Source organism: Prionailurus bengalensis, chromosome C2 (genome assembly GCF_016509475.1).
Source record: "Prionailurus bengalensis isolate Pbe53 chromosome C2, Fcat_Pben_1.1_paternal_pri, whole genome shotgun sequence".
Classification (NCBI taxonomy): domain Eukaryota; kingdom Metazoa; phylum Chordata; class Mammalia; order Carnivora; family Felidae; genus Prionailurus; species Prionailurus bengalensis.
This window is the reverse complement of record NC_057350.1, coordinates 47768060-47791366: the sequence shown is the minus strand read 5'-3', so window position 1 is coordinate 47791366 and position 23307 is coordinate 47768060. Positions and strand designations below refer to the sequence as shown.

The 23307-nt window shown below is 36.4% G+C and overlaps 1 protein-coding gene across 3 annotated transcripts in view; it reads right to left on the bottom strand.

Annotated features, from left to right (window-relative positions):
* Positions 1-23307, bottom strand: part of COL8A1 (collagen type VIII alpha 1 chain) — a 151908-nt gene that overhangs the window by 41607 nt on the left and 86994 nt on the right. For 2 of the 3 annotated variants that reach the window (XM_043593948.1, XM_043593947.1), the window contains one exon: positions 13687-13806. The exons of the other annotated variant lie outside the window; for it this stretch is intronic. The gene's annotated coding sequence lies outside the window, so the exon portion shown is untranslated. The remainder of the gene's footprint in view (positions 1-13686; positions 13807-23307) is intronic. 3 annotated transcript variants of the gene reach the window in all.

Genomic DNA, 23307 nt, shown 5'->3' with positions numbered 1-23307 from the left:
TATTCAGTCAATGTCAGTGAATGATATAACTATGTAGGCAGTGAGAACTAAATTGCTACATCAGAGGAAAAGAGTGTGTTAGACAAGAATGGTTCCCTCTTGGGGTTCCTGGGTGGCTCAGTCGGTTAAGCGTCTGACTTCGGCTCAGGTCATGATCTCACTGTCCATGAGTTCGAGCCCCGTGTTGGGCTCTGTGCTGACAGCTCAGAGCCTGGAGCCTGCTTCAGATTCTGTGTCTCCCTCTCTCTCTGACCCTCCCTCATTCATGCTCTGTCTCTCTCTGTCTCAAAAATAAATAAACATTAAAAAAATTTTTTTAAAAAAAGAATGGTTCCCTCTTGTCATTTTGGTTACGTTTCACCTGATAACATGGTTATATATATATATATATATATATATATATATATATATATACATATATACAAATACATATACAAATAGAAAGAAGAGATTCCTTTCCTTCCTTAGCTTTAATCATTTATTCAGGCTTTTGTGTATTCATTCATTCATTCAGCGAGGATTTGTTCAGTGCTAAGTATGTGCCAAGTACAGTGGCAATTGCTGGGGACACACAATAATGAAGACAGGCCCCTCTCTTTATATAGTTTATACACTATTAAATTTCATTGCTTCTTCTTCTACACAAATGATCAGAGCTCATTAGTATCCATCAGACAAGCCAAAATGTTGAAAAGGAGCTGTTCTCTCTGTATAAGTGGGGCCTGATAAAGGAACTACATTTCCTTGGACTTTGGTGTCCCTTTTGTTTTTTCTGCATATGAATCAAAAAATTTCTGTGTCCATTTAAAAACTACTGTTTACTCAGTTTTGGCTCCATCTCAGATTTACTGGTGACTTTGGCTAAGTCTTTGTACTCCAAAAGTGTTTTCTTGCTCTTATCAATCATGCATGGGTGATGTGATGACACTGTCTCCAAACTTTTGAGGCCGGGCTCAGTACAACACAGCTGCCTGCGTGTTCAAGACTGTGGTTCCCACAAAAGAGCCACTGGCTCAAACCCAGCACATTTCTTCCCTGATTCCACTGTAACATTTCTTTCTCAAGAGTATAAATCTCAGGCCGATATTTAACATTCCTTTGAAATGAACCGTGGACTTGTACCTTGTACTTCTTGAGAGCGGGGAGAGCTATGCTTCCATTACTCATATTTATAAAACATGTCCTAAACAGAAGGCATGATTTCATAATTCTCTAGTCATGGGTCTTTGAAACTCTTTTACAAAAGAACATTTAGAAACATCACACCAGCTTAGGCTGCTTGTCTAGTTTAGAATTCTATCTCAGAGTGGGACTCCATGTGATAGCAGAGTATCATTGTTGCTATACATGGCTCATTCTTTCAAAAGTGGTAACGTAGCTTAACGATTCTTGAAATTAAAATTCTGAAATCAGATTAACTAGTGTAATTAGAAGGTTACAAGGTTTAGGAAACTAATTCTACCTCAGGCTCCCCTATTTTGGAAAATGATATTACTACTTATCTAGTTGCTCAGGCTCAAAGCTTAGGAGATATTCTTTTTTTTTTTCCCCATCAAAAATTCTGAGAGTTTATGTAGACCTTTTTTAAATTAAAAAAATTGTTTTTGGTAAATGCATAATAACATTTTAAATTTAAGTTTTGACGTAATCTATGATTAAATGACATTGCATGATTCACAAGATAATGTTGAAAACTAATTTTATTTCCCTAGAAAATAGTTTCTCAGAGTTACTGCAGTTTTTGAGTACAATGTGATACAGTAGATCTCTAGATTCATCTTGCATAACTGACACTTTATATGCATTTGACAGCAACTTTCCATTTCCTTCTCCCCCCAATACCTGGCAATCACCATTCTGTTTCTGCTTCTATGAACTGGACTATTTAAGATGCCTAGGAGATGTTCTTGATTTATCCTTTTCTCACTTAGCCAATATATCAACAAGTTTTAGGACCTCTCCATAAATATACATCCTGAGCCACTATTATTAAGGCACCATCATATTTTGCCTGGACTGTTGTTACAGTAGCTTAACTAGAGTCCCTGCCTCCACTCTTGGCCTGAGTCTAATCTGCCCAGAGAAACCAGAATGATGATTTAAAGATGTAGACCAGTAAAGACATCCTGTCAATACCCTCCTGTGCCTCCCTACTGAAGTTCCTATGAACTCTGAGTTGCCTCCACAGCCTGCAAGGCATGCATACTATGGCCTTGCCCTCTTCCCAGACACCATCTTGTTAGTCAATGTGGTCAGGCCAGTGGTCCCCTTGCTATTCTGGAACAAGTCCAACTGGCTCCCAGCCCTGGGACTTTCCACTCACTTCTCTTTGCTTGAACTCCCTTTCAGATCTCTACATGAATTGGCTTCCTTCAGACGTGTGAACAAATGTCACCTCTTCAGAGAGGTCTTCCCTGATCATCTGATTTAAAGCAATGCTCTCAACTCTCTTGGTCGTGTTTTTTCTTTATTACTAGACACAGTATTACATATTTATTTGTTTTCTAGTTTATTGTCTTCTCTTCAACAAGATAGAATGTAAGCTCTGAAGGTGGAATGTCATTTCTGACCTCCTTCACCCTTAAATCCCCTACACTTAAAACAGTGCCAGGCACACAGTAGATTCTCAACACATGTTTGTTGAGTGAATTAATGTAGACTTTCTACTATGCTTAGGATCTAATTAATCTTCTAATTAATCTTTTTAATTCAAAGTATCACAAGGTAGTCATTTTGTGTCAAGGTTTTATTGTTAAAAGAAACTATAATTATGGGGCAAGCATAGACTAAAAATTGGGATATATGGACCCTGAATTATTTACTTATTTTTTGAAGCTTTTTAAAATTTCTGTTTCAATTTCCTTCATTGCTCAAATAAAGTTGATAGTAACACTTATCTAGCCTAATTCTGAGTTTGCTATGATCATTAAATATATGCAAATATATTTGCAAACCTTGGTTTGCAAGCATAATTCGTTCTGGAAATATGCTAGTAATGCAAAGCACTTGTGTATCAAGGCGAATTTCCCGTAAAAAATAATGAAAACTCAGATGATTTGTTCCAAAGCTCAAAAATATTCATATAAAAATGATTACAATACTGTAATATAATAGAAATAATGAAGAAAATACAAAATATAAGCAAAAATAAATTAACCTGCACTTACTTTTGAAAACCTTCATGGCTGGTGTGAGGGAGACGAGAGAGGAGGATTATTGTGTTGGATGACTTTCACTATCACTAACAGAATCACTGTTATTTATTGGCTCAAAGGAGTCTTTTTCTGCATGGGGGTCATTGTATATGCTCACACGGATGTTGACTACAGTATTAACAACTGTTATCATATACTGTATTTAATGTAACTGACAATAAGGCAGCAGAGGAAAGGGTCTCTATCTGCAGGCAGCCTGACCTAGAATGAAGCAAGCATTCCTAAGCTTACCCTTGAATGGAAAAGCAAAGGACTGTCCATAGGTGCTTTGAAGCAATGAAAAATACACTAGTGCTAGTTGTGGGTATCTTCTAACTTCCTGAAAAATCACTGATTTCTGCCAAATACCATGGCCTGAGACCAAGCATCGGAACATAGGAGACAATCACCTACAATCCCGCAGTGAGAGAGAGAGAGAGAGAGAGAACCATTGGCTCAGTTGTGATCATGTGGTGTTCAGCGTCACATACTACTTGTATTGCAAGACATTGCTCATTTATCAAGTTAAAATTTATTCGAAATGTTTGCTTGTCTTGCAGAACACTCACTCGCAGAACAAGTTACCGCAATCCAAGTTTTACTGTACTTGGAATGAGATAAAAATCTATTACAGTGAGATAGTGATATTTTACTTTACTATATTTTAATTATTACCCTTTATTCCTCGAGCTCTGTCTACATGTTTATTTTCCTTCATGATCAAGAATCTTTATATCAGCCTATCTTAGCATATTATACATACACAATACAAAGAAACCGTTAGTACTTTGTTTTGGTAACCATTCTGTACTGTTTGGCCTATTGAGGTAAGAAATGGTTTAGTAATGGAAGTGTTAGATAAGAAGCTAAAAGGATTAGCAGGGACCAGGTTTTTAAATCCAAGCAAATCTCTGATCATAGAATTTGAAGTGAAGGGGGTTGAACTTCAATCCACCAGCAAAGATGTGAGTTTCCTGCCCTTTGGTGAGGACTCTTGGGAGGCTGGAACAGGCAGGGATGCAGAGTTTGGGCACACAGGCAAGTGCATCCAGGAAGAGAAGTGAAGCATTGATCTACTTCACTGCAAATGCCATGAGTGTTATTATTTACTGCTAGCACTGCTGGACAGTAGATCAGAAGATCACATCTTCTGTCTTGGCTCCTTTCCCACATGTAGGACCATTTAAGAAAAACCAAACGATCACTGCCCATTGCTTCCACATTTCCTCTTGTGATCACACACACTGGATAACTCTTAACTCTAAAATCCAATCTGATTTTAAAGAACCCCCAAAGAATGTAAACTACATTTTTTTTGTACTTTATAGATGAAGAAAGTGGAGCCCAGAGAGGTTGAGCAAGTTGTCCAAGGTCGCATAACAAGTTGGAAGTTGATTCTAAATTGTTGCTCTTTTTGTTGCATGACAATGTCTTTGGATGGGTAGAAGCATTTTTTTATTTACATCAGTTGATTTCATTTGGAAGAATCAGAAAAAACTCATTGCTTCAGTATGTATTTTATGAGTTTTTTCCCCAGATAATTGGCTTGGGCCTGATAACTATTTACAGGTAACAATTGTTTTGGTAACTATTTTAAATTGCCAACATAAGAGAGTCTGGCTAGAGTAATCTCTCTCCAGGAGCTGTCTAGGTTCAATTGCAGCTGTACACGTTACTGGTTGGGCAGCTTCAGGCAAGTTTCTTAATTTTTTTGTACATTGTAGTTATATTTCCTTTCTGGAAAAATGGGGATAATAATTGTATCTGTCTCATTGGGTTGCTGTGTGTAACAACATATATAAAGTATTAGAGCAGTGCCTAGTACACAGTAAGTGCTATATACATGTTTATTCGCATAGTATCTAGATATAAATGTAAATGATGCCAGAGTACATTAGAGCTTATTCTTAGGGGTTCTCATCTTGAATATAGTTTCATAACAAAAAAGCAGTGTCCAAATGAAAGCAGCATTTCATTGTTGTTTCTAGATGCAGTAATTCAAAACCATCACTAGATGGCAATTGTAATCCATTGTGACTTGAGCAGCAGCAGGTTTCAGTGCATGGGTCAAAACCCACAATCTATTTTCTGTGCCTCGCATGCAGCACTGTGAACTCAGGCTGCCTCTTCCCCACAAGATGGGCCTTAAACAAAACTGTTACGTTCAGCAACGTTTGCCTTCTGAGTCCTCTCCCGGGACTCACCCACAGGCTCTCAGTCCTCCTGATGGTAGCCTCACAGAAGCCTGGGTTCACTTGCCTCCATCCTACTGTGAATTTGCATTATCAGGAGTGCTCTCACCAAGGTGACTATGGGACAGTGTCACAAGATTAGAAGCTTAATTAGTGGTTCTCAAAATGTGGTCCTTCCACCTGCAGCGTCAGCATCAACTGGGAACTTGTTAAAATGCAAATAACTAGTACCCCATCTCAGACCTGCTGACCAGGAATCTGATATCTGCTAAAGCTTGAGAACCACTGAGATGAACCAATGTTTAGCATCATATAAATGTTGGCATTGGGCGGATCCTCAGAGAATACTTTGCACAGCCCGTTCATTTTGCCGAGAAGGTAACTGAGTCCAGAGAAGTTACATGAGCTGAAGACCACAGGGTTAGGTTTGTGGCAGAACCAGGTCCCAGGGTTTCCAAGGTGCATCTCCCAGCTATTCCCACCCTTACCCAATTTTCCCCTCAAAACTAAGGTCACTAGGTACACATTCTAGACCAATCCCTACTCATGAAGGAAAAATAACTTATCTTTTTATACAGGAGTGGGTTCATTCAATTGACATGTCTACAGGGATAAAAAAAAATGGAGTGTGATGCATTTTTAGTTCTATGTGTCAGTGTGTGCGTATGTGTGCGTGCATGTGTGTGTGTGCGTGCGTGCATGTGTGTGAGTGTGTGTGTGTGTTGGAAGTGAGGGAGGATCAAGTAAAAAAAAATTCACATTCTCAATGGCCAGGAGAGGCATATGTGCAGGGTACCCTGGGTAACAGAAGAGTGCAACTAACACAGGTGAAGCGATTAGGGAAGATACCTAAGAGGAGGAGCCTCCAGAGCTAAACTCTGGGTGATGGGTTGGAGTTCAGCAGGAGAAGCAAAGAAAGGACATTCAAAAAGAGTTATCAGCATAAGCAAGGGCATGGGGCCATGAAACTGTGGGGAATCAGAAGAGATTGGTCTGATTGAGGGAAGTATGTATGTGGAGGAATTGTCATGTCAGAAATAATAATAATATTACTACTATTAGCAATAGCTGACATTTACTGAATATTAACTGTGTATCAAGTACTGCACTAAACATTTTACATATACTATTAATTTAATCATCAAACAATTTTATGAGAATCTACTCCTATTCCTATTTTATAGATGACAATAGAAACACATGTACTGTTCTATTTTCCTTAAAATCAAGGGTTACTATTTCTATTTCTTGGCCAGATATTGAACTTGGAAAAAGAGCCTTGATATTTACTTGTTCCAGAATGTATATAACGTATAGTAAGTATATAATTTGAAGATGAGAGGAATATGTTTTTAATAATAAAATTTTATTATAAGCATATTTTTCATAAATGCATAAAATCAGGAGGCTTTTGACAGCCTGTCTTTTTTAACTCAAAGATTGAATGTCGCATTACTTTCTGGTCTATCAGAAACTGTGGAAGTAGCCAGTTTCTCATGATAATAGATTATTTGTATCAGAAAAGTGGCAAAGAAAAGCTCATTTCAATTATTTGACTCACTGAAGAAAGGAAGCTAAGTAACGAGTGAATGATCTGGTCTGCTATCATTGGCTTTGTTATATTTTTTATTTTTGCTGTATAAGCATTCACTATGAATGTGCTTTTCACATATTATATGGATATTAGTCGATACTAGTATCTCTCCTTCCTTGTATACGAGTACCCACCACCAAACCAAAAACTCAGGTTTTAAAGTTCTCGTAGGATTTGGAATACCTAGCTGTTCCTAGGTAAGCTTCCAGAAATTCTTGGATTCTTTGTGATATTTTTCAGTGATTTCATCTTTTTTCCTCAGAAATTAATTTTTCTGCTCCTTAGTTTTCTCATCTACAAAATATTGGTATTGGATGAGATAATCTAGAAGTCTCCTTTCAGCTCTAATGGTCTGTGGATTTATGATTTAATGATTAAATGGCACACAAAGCACATTTCTGAGTTTTCTTTGTAGTAAAATTTTCGTGTTGTTTCCATGAAAGAAGTTATCAAACCAAATATTTCTCCCTGAATTTTTAATTGGGATGCTTAGAATAGCTCTACATTTCCCTTTTTAGGATCACTAAGACCTTATCCAGCTCAAAGAGGTGATTATACGATATATTCCCATATGGCATTTTATACATCTCCAGGCTAAGAACTAAAGGCCAGTTTGAAGCAGATGCCACTGAAAATGATGGATGGCCAATTTGTTTCAAGGTGGAAGAGGTGCATCTTATATGATGCTCTGCTTTTCTGATTGCTGCAATAACAACTTAGAGTTCATTTTATAACCTTGATCTTTACAGTTGAGTTCACAGTGGAGGCTAAACCACTGTCTCAAGAAAATCGAGAAAACCTAACTCAGTTTTCACCTTTCTTGTCTAGAGAACTTGAATAGTCCACAGTTTGCTTTACCTTGAATCAAAGGAAGTGCAATAACCCCTGAAAGGAGAACCTATGAAATGTGTTATTATTTTGAAATTTTGTGATTGAGAAGAAAATTTGCATTTCACTCTTCTGATATGATTTTTGCCTGTCTTGATTGCAGTCAATTTTGGAGTGGATTACAAAAGTTTTTCTTTTTACTTATTATAAAAGCAATGCGTGTTTATTCTGGAATTATTACAGAAAAGTGTAAATGAAGACATAGAGACACCTAAAATTCTGCCACACACAGTTGGCTATTTCTTTTTTCTTTTTCTTTTCTTCCAAATAAGCAAGAACATTAAGAAATTGGCAACAAGTTCTACAATATATTTTGAAACATTCTTTTAAAAATTAATATATAATTAGCTAAATTACACAATTTTTAATCTCTACCTTCAAAGGTAACATATTACTATCATTGTATTAAAAGTTATAAAATTCTTTAGTTTTCAGTTTTGTCATTTTCAGTGCCATTTTGATTTCAATCCCTTTCTGTTTGTTTTCATCCTCCTTTTTCTAGAATGTATTTAAAATAGTTTCAACCCACTTTCCTCTAAATGGGTATAATATATAGAAGAAAGCATACCTCTGAAATTCATATCACATTGTTTTGGAGGCTTTGTTATTTTTTGTTTTGTTTTTAAAGTTTATGTATGTATGTATGTTTGTATATATGCATGTATGTATTTTGAGAGAGAGAGCACAAGAGAGTGAGCGCAGGTGGGGGAGGGGCAGAGAGAGAGAGGGAGAGAAAGAGAATCCCAAGCAGGCTCCTCATTGCCATCGTGGAGACTGACTCTGCATGAACTCATGAACTCATGAACTCATGAACTCGTTAACTGACTGAGCCACTCAGGCGCCCCTGTTTTTTTGTTTCTAACATGAAACCTTTGCATTATAAACAATAGACAAGCTTCAATACCTGCCAGCAGAGCCATAAACATTTCTGTTACAATATATAGGAACATATCGTAACATAAGTAAGGTAACAATTTTATTGCTGCCTTTAGAAAGTGAACAGTAACTCCTCCTTCATATCATCTTATTTATAAGTATGTATTTTTCAAAAACATGTTCACAAGCCAACCAACTTGTGTACTCTTTGAGGGCAGAGCTCTGGTCTTATTATCCGATACGCCTTCAATGTCTAAAACTGTTCCTGATCCATTGTGTTTGCTGGATAAACATTTGTGGGGTTGAAATGAATTAAATGGAATCAATTCCAAATATTTTAATACTTTTGTGATAGGTTGCATTGTGATTTCAAATAGCATTGCAGTAAAAGGCAGCAATGGTTAAGAGTTTAGCTTCTGCTCCCTTTTGCTAATTTTCAAATCCCCAAATGAGATAATCTTGGTTTAACTCTCAGCATTGTGCTGAGTGCACATAATCAATGCCAAGTAGATGTTAACTTTCAGTGATTTGGGCTATTTTTTACTGTAATATATACTTTTCTCCCTAATAAGAACCCGTTTTTTCCTGAGGACTTTCTGTTGGATTTTTCAAAATGGGAATAAGCTACTTCTTTAGGGATTATATATAAAATGTCTTAAAGAGTTGGTAGGGGGAATAAAATATACTATATTTTATACTAAATTTATATATAATTACTATTTTACATTGCCTATATCACCTAATACTCCAATGTCTCATTCACTCATAATGTTTAATGGGAACATATTTTAAAATAAAGTGTGTTACAGAGTCATAAATATAATTTATAGTTCTTTCCATGGTACTTTTACTCCAAGCCTTTCAAGCATCCAGCAAGTCTAACATGACCCTTTTCAATGAATGAGCAATTTGAGGCATCAACTAATGAAGTCTGGTTTTTCCCCTGTATGTGGAAGATATATGAAAATGACCAAATCATTGATGTGAATCTGCATTGCTCTAAATCTGGCAGAATATTTGGAAATCTGTCTCAACCACAACAAGACAGGTGCAAAAACAAGCCTAGTACTGTGAAAACTCTGAACAATGGAATTCTCTAGTCCAGCTCTGTCCAACAGAAACAATGCGAGCCATTCAAACATCAGAAACAATGAGAAACATGTATTACTTCACATTTTCTAGTAGCCACATTAAAAATTTTTAAAAGAAACAGGTGAGATTAATTTAATGTTTTATTTAACTCAAGATATCCCAAATATTATCATTTTAATGTGCACTCAATATGAAGAGTATTGAGATTTTCCATTCTTTTTTTCTTTTTTCATTCAAAGTCTTAGAAATCCCACATGTATCTTACACTCATAATACATCCCAACTGGGATTAGCCACATATCAAGCACTCAATCACCACCTGTGGCTCATGGCTACCATAGTGGGCAGTGCTGCTCTTGTAATTTCAGCTTTGGAGGCACCAGAGGGCGGCAGTGTGGTGCAGAGGTAAAAAGACAAAGACCAGCTTGGAATCATGTGTGCCTGTTCCTGGCTGTGACATTGGATATTGAAGTGACTGTGAACAAGTGATTTAGTGTCTCTGGGTCTCAAATTTCTACTTTCTGTAATGGAGGTTGTTAATAATTGCCATACTCCTCATAGGAGGCTGGGTGGAGATTAAATAAGATATTGTATGTGAAAGTGCTCTGTTAGATCATAAAGCACCATACATATGTAAGGCATTATTACTCCTGTTATTGTAGATTTACTCTCATGACTTGCCCAAGGCCACATTCCCAGTTGGTAGGAGAATCAAGGATAGAATCTGGGGCTTCTGATTTCCAGCCATCTGCTTCAACTAAAGGCTGTTTGTACCAAGCTAACTTTAAGAAACAAAACAAAACAAATCAAACCCCAAGCCTTTTTTATTAAAAAAAAAAAAAAAAAAAGGAAGAGGGTGTCAGTAAGAAGTAAATCCATATTAAATAGGGTCTTATTGACCACTTTTATAATGCTCTGAAGTTAAAATTAAACATACAGGATATTTATATACTTATAAATCAGAATTATGACCGTTAAGGATTGGACTTTATTGCTGTCATATAACATAAACCCCCACATTCTTCAATGTTTCAAACAACTTCTAAATTGAACTGTGGTTTCCCCACTCGATTTATCTCCCAAATATAGTACAACCACAAGAAAGCCCTTCTGTAGTGGGCCTGATTAATAAAACAGATATGGATCAATTCAGCACGTTTTCCATGGATATTTTTGGTTACAGATGTAGCTCATTAATTCTCATGTGTGAGACACCTTGCTAGTGTGAATCCAAGAGACACATTAATCTCTAAACAAAAGTGTGAATAATTCAGTTCACTTCATACTATTAAAGTGCTTACTGTGTAAGGCACATCAGGTATTTCAATGAGTGAAAGGAGTTTATTTCTATGATAATTGTCACTTAGAGATATTTATTATTTAACTTGAAGAAAATATGGAAATTACCTACCAAAATGTCTATGACATATGATTCAGTAATCTATATTTTCAGAAAGTGAAAAGATGATCTGAAGGATAAATCCTGATTACTTACAAATAATTTTAAGGGGCGCCTGGATGGCTTAGTTGGTTAGGTGTCCAATGTGATTTTGGCTCAGGTCATAATCTCAGTTTCTACTGGGCTCTGAGCTGACCCTGCAGAGCCTGCTTGGGACTCTCTCTCTTTCTCTCTGCGCCCCTCCCCTGCTCGTGCTCTCTCTGTCTCTCTCAAAATAAGCAAACTTAAACAAATTAAAAAAAAAACAGACACAAAAATATTTTTAAAAGTGACATTCTTTACCTTTGAAGGGCACACAGCAGATTAGCTCTCACTATTTCCATTTTTCTAACTGTAAGTCAATCGTGGTTTTCATATTTACACTTTTTTGGTTATTTTCTACATTCCTTTCAAATGAATTTCTTCATAGAACTTTAAAACCACACAAAATATTTAGAGCTTTATACTATGTGAAATTAGGCACAAACCAAGTTCATTTTCACTAAGAAGAGACACATTCAGAAAGTTCTTTATTCTTTTTTCTGTCAAAATTCCTTCTTAAAAATGAGTTTCAACTGGTTATTTTTATTAGAAAACTATCATATATAAGCTTCAAGTCTGCTGACTTGATGACTGTGCTGAATAAATGTAATTTCTATTTTCATTTGCTGAATCATTGCTGTTGACGATTGAATGAAATCATTTTTTGCATAACCTTTACATTTTATTGCTTTTGCACCCTAGTTTAAAAACAAAGCTTAATTTTTAAAAAGTTCAATAAAGTGTATTTTTGATATTTCCACTATAACTTTACAAGCAATTCCTCTCCTCTGCCCTATAATAACCACCTCCTGCATTTTTATGATTTAGTTTAACATTATTATTGTAATTTTTTACTGGGTGAGCCCATCAATGTCCTTGGCAGCAAGATTTTGTTACAAGAAATCCAGAAGCTGAGCCTGTAGTTGATTGCAACAATTATAAAATTTCTCTGGATTGAGTTCAGAGCCTTACCCTGACATTATGAATGTAACAGAGTCATACCTCCTTCATCAGCTTTTCCAAAATACACGATTGGTTTCAGTCCTATAAGCTGTTGCTTAAACGAACATATATTTTTTATTCAATGGTTTTGCATTATAAATATTTCACTTGATTAACATCTGGCTTTGATGGAATCCAGCCAAAATAATTAGAGGTACCTGTAGTAAAAATATGATACCTAAGGAAAATCATTAATGTACTTGCATTTCTTCAAAAATTCTGAATGAATTCATTCTAGACAGGATGTGGTCATGTGGCATTAAGGCCAGATGCTGTGCTTTTTCTTTTTGTTCAAGCACACCTTGAGCACAATGTAAGAATCTGAGGAATCTCAACTATTTACTCTTTAAATGACTAAATAAAATTAAATAGACTATGAAAAGTCATTGTACTATTGAATATTAGGAAATAATGAGTTGGGTGTCCAAAAGTCACACTTAAGACCAGGCAATGGTAATAAGCATAGGATGGCTGGGGTTACTATGAGATAATGTCTACTCTTCAGAAATGAAGGGTATTTTTCTTTCCGACTGAAGTTCAAAAGCTAATGATGTGCTTTATATTTTAATTGCTTCTACTAAGAGATGAATTAAGGAATAAGAAGTACTGGCATGCTGTGTTTTTAAATTGTGGATATATCAATACTGAATATGAATAAAACTGTACTTGATATATCACGCTCTGTTTCATAGATCCTAGATTGTTGTTAGGAAAATTTAGTATATGTCACTTCAGTCATCTGAAAGGAATCATTTCTTCATTACAGCTCATAACTTAAAACTATAAAGTATCAGCCAGAAAAAAAAAAACAAACACAAAAACAAACTTGGCCCAATTAAGAGTAATTCGATAATGGTAGGAAAGCACATACAGACATGATGGGAGATGATAAGATTATTTTAATTTTCCCATTTGCACTGGAATTATTTATTTTACAAATCTCCAGATCTTTTATTACTTAAAACCCTCTGCTGAATCATGAAAAGAAGCTTAAGTTAGCAATTTTCCTCTGCAAAATCTAGCTGCTAGCATCTGGTGAACACTTGGATACCCAGTCAGGTCCTATGGAAATAATTATTTTAAGACTGTATTCAACATGCCTGGGTTTAAAAATCAGCTAGAATCAGACTCTGCACATGTATTTTACCCTGGGGGATTTTAAAGGCTGACATTAGTAGCCGTGGTCTCAAGGCTCTTGCAGCAGTGAAGACGGGGATGGGACACAGGACCTTCAGGCAGGCCGGATACACTCCAGTTCTGCCAACCGCCCCTGTGTTCCACGACAGCAACATCCTTCCATCTGCACTTGGCCCATGGACCACCCAGGGACGGGCCACTGCACTGCCCTCCATTGCTTCTCACACTTACATTGAGACTTGGCCGGCCTGAGGAACCGAGAACCAGTGTCCTTGCTTGTGCCTTCCTGTGGCACTCCTGGGGCTGATTTCTGTCTCTTTACTAGATGCTGCTTCACTTCCTGAACAGCTTCTGAGGTAGAGAAAAGAGGATGCTTTTACTCAAATGGGAGACAACAAGAAGCTGAATCATTATCAAAGTATATTGTTTGGGGATCAAAGGTGAAATTTTATAATAGGGATGTATAAATACACACTTCAATAAAAAATTGCTATTATTTACCAGAATGTAAGTGAACTGTTAGGAGATATTAGGGATCCTTGTATACAGACTAGAAGAGAATAATTTTTTGTGTTTCTATGTATGCAAATATGCACTTATTTATTTTAACATATACAGTGTATAGAATTTTTGTCCAGATAAGCAATCTATTGTATATTTTTATTGCTTTTCATGGTTATATTATGTGTTAAGTTCTCATTAATTTAATTCCCATTGATACACATTTGAGATAATTTAGAAAGGATTTGGCATTTGCTATAGAGGAAGAAAATTTATGAGGAAGTAATGCCCGAGGGAGAAAAGTTAGATTTACTTAAGAAAATTAAACTTTTCCAGCAACACATTTCTATCTAATTTGCATAGAACACTATTTGAGTTAGAAATTATTCTTTGTTATTTATCAAGTCAGATCTGATAGAGCTTTAATTTGGCAACACTTTTGGGTTTCCATTTGACCTTTTGCTGTAATTTAATTAGCTGAATATACTTTAGAAATCATCTGTAATTTCAACTTTTCAAATCATGTGGGACTTCTCTCCACTTAAAATCAATTTTCAGATATTTAACTCTGTGTTTTGGATAATAGGTACTCTTTATTTTATTTTGGTATATTTCATAAGGACTTGGTTAGGAAATATTCTCTACACTTGTTGCTCAAATAAGATTTAAACAGGAGCAACTTCAGACATTTAGATCAGTAATAAGATTGGTTCGTCAAGAAATAAGTGCAGAACTGGGTATCCAATTCAAAATTTCTGCAATGTGATATAAATGATATATTCTGGAGTAGTAATATTCAGTTAAACTTTCTGTGATAATGGAAATGTTACATATTTCACTACTCAAGATGGTAGCCACTAGGCACATATGGCTGTTGAGTTCTTGAAAGGTGGCTAGTATGATTGAGGAACTGAATGTTTAGTTTTATTTCACTTTAATATTATTTAAATGTGTACTTGTGGCTAGTGAAGAATATAGATCTAGAGTTTTTCTGTATTCTCTATTTAACATGAAATGAAGAAGTACCTGAATGTCTTCTAGCTGTTGAATGTCTATAAAACATGTGTCCCCAAAACACAAGTCTTGGGCTCTGATGTATGCGCACAGGCCTGATGGCTGGATATAACAACATTCTGAACTTTGGTTCAACTGGTGGATATTCAGACATAAACAAAGGCTGGGTTAGCCATATGTGATTTGAGAATGCTTTGTCTCTAGAAGGCCATGGGATCTCAAATTATCTCTAATAATAAAGTTCAATGATGGTAAATGGACTCAAGGGCTTGACTTTTCTAGTTCATTCCTTGTATGGTGTGATTGGCAGTTAATAAAGAGAAATATGAGGGAGATTCTGCACAAACAGCGGCTTCCATGAAAATGAAACTCTTCACAATCAGATTGGGTAGGAGAAAAAAGGCTGATACACACTTCTGTACCTTTGCCCAAAGTATTCTTTAATACATATTCATTGAGCACTGCTATGTGCAGGGCACAGTGCTTTGTGTTGGAAACAAAATGTTGAAAAAAATAAAATAAAACACAGCCCCCTCCCCTCATGGTGGCTAACTGTATTAGATAATAAGATTTCTTCCAAGGTCTTCTTCCAAAATTAATTTTTTTCCGGGATATGGTGAAAATAAAATAGGAGACAGATACACAGAAGAGATAGAAATGCTGATCACTGTTACATGCGTATCATACATCTTACTCGTTTTATTTCTCTCTGCAGCTTTCACAGCCCTGCACCCAGTGAGATGACAAAATCAGCTTTTGAAATGCAATACTGGAAGCAGAGAAAATAACCCAAAAGACCTCAATGGCATTTTTAGAACATGAGATGAGTATTGTCATTTAGCATTTACTGAGTGTTTACAACATATGTTTAATATGAGTTCTTTCCTATTAGCCAGAAGAATGTCCTTTATTAGTTTTTTGTTGCTGTTATGGGATGACACTTTTTTCTTTGCCAGTTGAAACACTGTAAGAAAGAGTGCTACAATTACCATTTAAAAATGAATCAAATTCTGGGGGACCTGGGGGCTCAGTTGGTTAAGCATCTGACTTCAGCTCAGGTCATGATCTCACAGTTTGTGGGCTCAAGCCCCATGTCGGGCTCTGTGCTGACAGCTCAGAGCCTGGAGCCTGCTTCAGATTCTGTGTTTCCTTCTCTCTTTGCCCCTCCCCTGCTTGCACTCTCTCTCTTTCAAAAATAAATATACATTAAAAAAAATAATAAATAAAAATGAATGAAAGTATTCAATATTTAAACATGATTGCAAGACCTGAAAAGGACGATTAGCTCCATAGGCCTAAAGTAGATCATTGTATTTTAGTTCATTTTGAAAAACTGAGCCAGAAATGTGGCAAAGTATTAAGCAAGAACAATTTAGTTAGACTTCTCTTTTTTTTTCTTTTTTTCTTTTGCCTCTACAGCAATTATGTAATGACATGTATGGTTCAACCTGCATTTTTAGATGAATTTTCAAATGTGTCACTGATGGAAATTTAAGGATGAAAAGGATTAAAAAATTAAGTGAATTCGACTACAATACATAATACTCAAAGTATCTAAAGACCTTAAAATCATTTCTCCAAATATATTATTTGATAATGTCCCTGATTTTGTGGACAGGCACGTTGAAAATAATTTTAAAAAATGGCTCACAAAACAATGCAAAACTCACAAAGAAAAAAAAAGAGATAAAGTTATATAAATACTGAAAAACCAGTTGCATATTAAAAATCATGAACAAAATTTAAAGGTAAAGCGGAGTTTGCTTTATTCTTTGAACAGTTCCAGCCTTTATGGAGGATTGAAAACATGGCCACAAGTTCTTTGATCCTCTTCTGTGTTTCCTCCCATTGAATCTGGGAGGATTTGTGTCTGCTTTGACCAATGGTGCACAGTGGAGATGTCACTATGTAACTTCTGAGCTTGGGTCATAAAAGGCCACAAAGTTGCTTCCTTGTTTCTAAAATGCTGCCATTTAGAGTCCCGAGCCTCCAAGTAAGAAGTGAGACTACCCTGAGACCACTGTGCAGGAGCAGACACATGTTGGTGGGCCAGGTGGCAATGTTGGCAGAGCTTAGACTTTCTTCTGTTCTTGCCAGCTCACTAAACATGTGAGTAAAGCCTTTTGGGGTCCTTTAAAGCAGCCAATCTGCCAGGCAAGTGAGGAGTAAGAGCAGAAAAAGCAACCAACCCAGACCCATACAATTATGTGATAAAATAAAATGTTTGCTGTTTTAAGCCACTACATTATGAGGTGGCTTGTTATGCAGCAACAGATGAGTGGAGCATGCCCTCCTGAATGTATGATGTTTTTACAATGAAAATGTAAAATTTGAAAGTGAAATACATTCTGGAAAGTTATTTGCAAAAATTGATAAAGACAGTCTTTTTTTTTTTTTTAAGACCATGTTAATAGTTGTCTTATATACAGAGCTCTTACAAATCACCAAGAAAGGGGTGGCTGGGTGGCTCAGTCAGTTAAGTGGCCGACTTTGGCTCAGCTCATGATCTCATGGTTCAAGGGTTCAAACCTTGCGTCAGGCTCTGTGCTGACAGCTCAGAGCCTGGAGCCTGCTTTGGAGTCTATGTCTCCCTCTCTCTTTGTCCCTCCTCCACTCACGCTCTGCCTCTCTCTCTCAAAAATAAACATTAAAAAAAAATTTAAAAATCACCAAGAAAAACGTAGTAACACCATGTAGGAAAATGGGCAATTAAGTGAACATAAAATTCACAAAATAAAATGAAAAGACTAAAACATATGCAAAAAATGTTCAATCTCATTAGTAAGTAAAGGAAATGTGAATTAAACAATAGAGTTAAAAGTTTGGTTATCAAATTGGCAAAGGTAAAAAATTATATTTAATGTTGGTTTGGGTTAAGTGAGGGTACAGATGGCACAAATCTTTTGGAAAATAAATTGATATTACAAGAGTAGAGATTTGAAAATATCCTATTATTTGGAGTGCCTGAGTGGCTCAGTTGGTTAAGTGTCTGACTCTTTAGCTCCATGATCTCATGGTTCATGAGATGGAGTCCTGTGTTGGGATCTGCACTGACAGCCCAGAGCCTGCTTAGGATTTTCTCTCTCTCTCTCTCTCTCTGCCCCTCCCCCATACACTCTCTCTCTCTAAAAATAAATAAACAAACATTAAAAAAATCATATTCTTTGATACAGCTAAGAATCTAGGAATTCAGGTGACAAAGTAATGAGAAATGAGGTATAATAAAATGTTTATCACAGTTTTATTTTTTAGGAGTAAAAATAGAAACAAGCTAAGTGTCAATCAGTACCATAAAATAAACTATATACATATTTTATATTACAGAATGTTATTTAAAATTTAGAATATAATTTCAAAGATAATTTGTTAATTCTGTTTCCATAGGGAAACCATAGTATAATAGGAAGAACCAGGGCTTTAAGTAACATAGACCAAGCTTTGAATCCTGGATTTGCCATTTACTTTTGCTGGATATTTGGAAATTTTACTTATCTCTCTGAGTTTCCATTTTCATATATGAAAAATGGGGCTAAGTAACTATTCCATTGGTGGTAGTGATAATTAAAAGAGATTACATATATAAAAATAAGCATAATAGTTTCTCAATAAGTGTTGTTTCTTTTCTTATAATCCAAGGACACTATCTGAGCTCCATATCCAAATTCACATCATTTTCCAAATTCACTGAAATCTCTTCCACTCTAGCTCCCTATATATTTCCCTTTGTACCATCGTCCAATCCTTACACCTTAGAGATATCGCAAACACAAAAGCAAACACAAATGAGTCCATTTTCTTGCATACAATTCTCCAATGGTTCCAACTGCATTAAAAATCTACTTTTGGGGCACCTGGTGGCTCAGTCGGTTAAGCGTCTGACTTCGGCTCAGGTCTCGATCTGGCAGTTTGTGAGTTCCAGTTGGGCTCTGTGCTGACAGCTCAGAGCCTGGAGCCTGTTTAGGATTCTGTGTCTCCCACTCCATCTGCCCCTCCCCCGCTCAAGCTCTGTCTCTCTCAAAAATAAACATTAAAAAAGTGTATCTACTCTTGCCCCACTCTCCACACAGCAGCTGGGTGAACTTTGAAACAGTGAATCAGATTGTGGTATGCTCCCGCTTACCCCCCCACCCCCATCCCTTGTACTTGATAGCTCTTCATAGTACTTAGAACAGACCTAACCTTGTTCTTTGGTTTCTGTGCCCCATATGATTCCTACTTTGCCTACCCTCCCTCCCCCGATTATACCCCTTCTTCCCCTTGCCCCTTATTCTCCAGCCACACTGGCCTTCCCCCAATGGAAAACACCATGCTGATCCCCACCTTCAGGCCTTTTCTGTTCTGTCTGGAATGCTCTTCCCAAGAATAGTGCATGGTTGAGGTTTTCACCATTTAAATCTCAGTGTGAATATCATTTCCTCAGAGAGGTTTCTCTTGACCATCCAGTCCAAAGTCAGTCACTCATCTTCATGTATCCCTAATCTAATCTTCTTTAATTGCACAGTAGCAGCTATATCTTCCTGACTTAATTATATATTTTATTCATTTATAATCTGCCTCCACACCAATGCTTCCTCTCCCCCCACCCCTCCTTGAGAGCAGGGAACTTGTTTCATTTGTTTACTGTAGCATCCTTTGCAATGAGAACTGGTCTGACACATGGTAGGTGTTCCATACATTGGATGCACTGGAAATACTTCCTGTACTTCTGAAACATAGCTTAGCAGTGCAACAGAAACAGCATTTGACACTTAAAAAAAAGTAGAAATTTTAAATTATATGGGCATTTTTTAAAGCTTTGATGGTTCTGATTAAAGTTAAGTACATTGCTCCAATTTTGAATAAAGAAAAAAACCACAAACAAAATCATAACAGTGTAAAATTATTTCAGGAGTGTGATGAGAGCTCCTCTGTCAAACCAGATGCTTTTCAAAGTATACCACCACTCAACAGGCTCCTTGCTTCGAAATGAAAAATATACACCTCCCACCAGTATTTTTCCTGCTGCAGAACATGTGATTTATTTACTGGATAGGGAACAAGTATTAGTAAAAGACTCCCCTTTCGGCACTGAAAGTGTTGAAAACAGGATTTCTGCTTTGAGGCTGGTTTAACACAAGCCTCTAGAATGAGGACATGTCCTAATTACCCCGCTGGGTGTATGGGAGTTAAAGCTGTTCCTCTTGTCACTCACTCTGGGGATTGCAAGCCCTTAGCAGTTGGGCCTCAATGTCCAGGGATGATCACAAGACTCTATAGGAGTGAGATCCATTTCTATAAAATCCATGAGAAAAATCTGAATTGCTATTTATAGATATGCCATACCATTTCAGAAATTATATAACATTCAGACACTCAGGCACAAGTTTGCAGAAGGGTTTCAACATAGTCTGTCCTCACCAGTTTTGAATTTCCTCCACAAAGCAGGCTGGCCACATTCTTATGATTCTTGAAGAGAAAGGAAATACATGTTTATTAAACATGTCCTTTGGGCTACTCTTGCTAATTGTGTTATCTGTACAGTTTCACTTAATCCTTATGACTGTGTAACAAATGAGTAAAGGCAAGAAGAAGACAGAATCTATTCTTTCACACAATGGGGAACAAAATTGGTGAATCAGGAATCAGCAAGATGAAGGAACAACCTATTCTTATCCCATTGGCATTATCCCAGGGTTTAGTTTCAAGTTTTTCCACACAATATTCCACTTTACTCATTTAGGCAGTTGTACGGAGCATGGTAAATGTTCATTGATTAATAATACTATTAAATTGAGCATCTGAGTCATTTAAAAATGGTGGTATTTTGAAAAAGACAATTGGGTGAGGTAATCTGAGGTTTCTGGAAGCTGTTTTTATCTTCTCACAGAGTAGTACATCTGATTTGGTTTCATTAATAATGTTTGGAGAACTGAAGGACCCATTTCCTTTTCTCTCCCCATCCAAAGAACGACTTTATCCTTCAGTTGATTTTTACAAAAACTTAAGATAAAACTAGGATTGAGAATTCTATTTCTACTAAAACAGGATCAATTCTTTTTTTTTTTTTTTGAGAGAGAGGGTGTGAGTGGGGGAGGGGCAGAGAGAGAGAGAGAGAGGGAGAGACAGAACCCCAAGCAGGCTCCATACTGAGCCTGACTCAGGGCTTGATCCCAAGACTCTGGAATCGTGCCTGAGCCAAAATCAAGAGTCAGAAATTTAACCAATGGAGCCACCCAGGGGCCCCTAAAACAGGATCAATTCTTAATTATCAACAACGTCCTGATAAATTAGAAGAGAGAAAATACAATCTCCTTGAGGTTGTTCTAAGTCAGTATTAAAGGTCTGACCTGCTGGATCACTGGCCTTCTTTTAAGTACATTATGGTTGTAGAGACATTAATTTTCCTTTATTTTAAGATACACATTATGTCACACAGTTCAAAAATGCTAAATCTAAATGATCCGGTAGAGGAAAAGACTGGAAAGATCTAAACAGCTAAAGTATATCTGAAATCTTTGGATTCCGTTAGTTTGGAATCAGGAAAGTAGAAGTGAGAAATTAACACTTTAAGGTGTGAAAAATTTGAGAAATAGTGACTTTAGTTCAGAGTACTGGAGAGCTGAAGTTTCATGAGTTGAAACCTAAAATTAGGCCCTCATCGTGCAACTTAAGAGGTGATAATTGACAGAAAATAGTCTGATATTTTCATTCTAGGTGCATCTTGCTGATACTTTTGCAACAGATAGAAATATATCAAATATTTCCCAGAAGTTCCTCATCTTTGCCCAGAGATTATAGCTCTCTTCAAATATTTGGCATTGTGGAGCACTACTTAAACTGAACCAAAAAATGCAAAGTAAATGGATTCCTTTGGGCTAACTTTATTATGACATCATTGGATTTAATCATATTTCCATTTGCATTATAATCCATTCATATACTTATCTATGCAATTAATTGAGTAATTGATAAATTAAATATACCTCATCTAAGATGACCTACAAAGCTATTTGTTTTGGGCAAGTTTTTTGTTTTTGTTTTTGTTTTTTTTTTAATGCCTTGGGTGAGTAAAATTTGACTTGGCTTTACCTCCAGTTAAAAGGTAATTTATTCTTATGTAAGACTAATGGATGATACCAATTCAGTAGCAGCCAACTAATTAAAATGATGTCTTAAAATAATCATTTGATGTACCTTTTAAGTATATGTGAAAAAACTCAAGTGTATCTTTTTAGTCACTTGTCTTATGGAATAACTATGACCCAAATCATGGTAGGAGGAAGCAGGAAGGAAAAATACATGCTGTGTGTGTTTGGGATATGATCAAGGTTCTGAAACACTCCAGAACCTTCATAGGAAAAGCAGGATGAGAACCAGACTCTCTCAGGACATCAGGACATAGCTGAGCTCCATTTCTGGTGGAAAGCTACTTACTTCAATGTTCTAGATGATAGGTTATTTTTGCACTTGAATGTGATGGTTCCCTTAACCCTATAACAATCAAACTATATTGTTCATAATCTAAGGTCAAATTTGGTTTCCAAGGGGGGAGGCTCTCAAAAACTTGCTCTAAAGTAAGCCATAACTCAGTAAGTATAGTAATAGCTATTAATTACTGAGGATGTCTTATGAGTCAGGCTCTGTGCTAAGTATATTTTACTTATATATTACATCATTTAATCTTCACCATGAGCCTAGATTAAAGCAATCTTCTTATATTTAAGATTGTTCAAACTTTAAATGAGCTCATTACACACACACACACACACACACACACACACACACATTTTGAAGATAGATTATGTTTTGCTCTCTTCTCCCTCCCTAGCCCACAACAAGTGTGTCTAAAAATAATTGGTGCCTAGAAAATATTTGTTGAAATAAATGAAATGTCATTTCCTGTGCTTCCCCTGAGGGAAGGATTTTCATCAATCATTTTGTCCTTTGATGTAACTTTGAGACTCAGGAATGAATAGACATTGGAAAAAAATTTTTTTAATGTGTATTTATTTTTGAGAGAGAGAGAGAGACAGAGTGTGAGCAAGGGAGGAACAGAGAGAGAAGGAGACACAGAATCTGAAACAGGCTCCAGAATCTGAGCTGTCAGCACAGAGCCCAATGCGGGGCTCGAACCCACAAACCGTGAGTTAATGACCTGAGCCAAAGTCGAACACTTAACTGACTGAGCCACCCCTAGACATTGGAAAATTTTAACCCAATACTAAGAAACGTGGATTGACTCATCTCTGTCCTCTTGGGTCAGTAAGGAAGACTGATTTAAAAAAAGGTTGGGGGTGCTGTGCAGGGATTGGTAAGAAGGAACAATTATTAATTCTGGTGAATATGACTTTGGTTCTT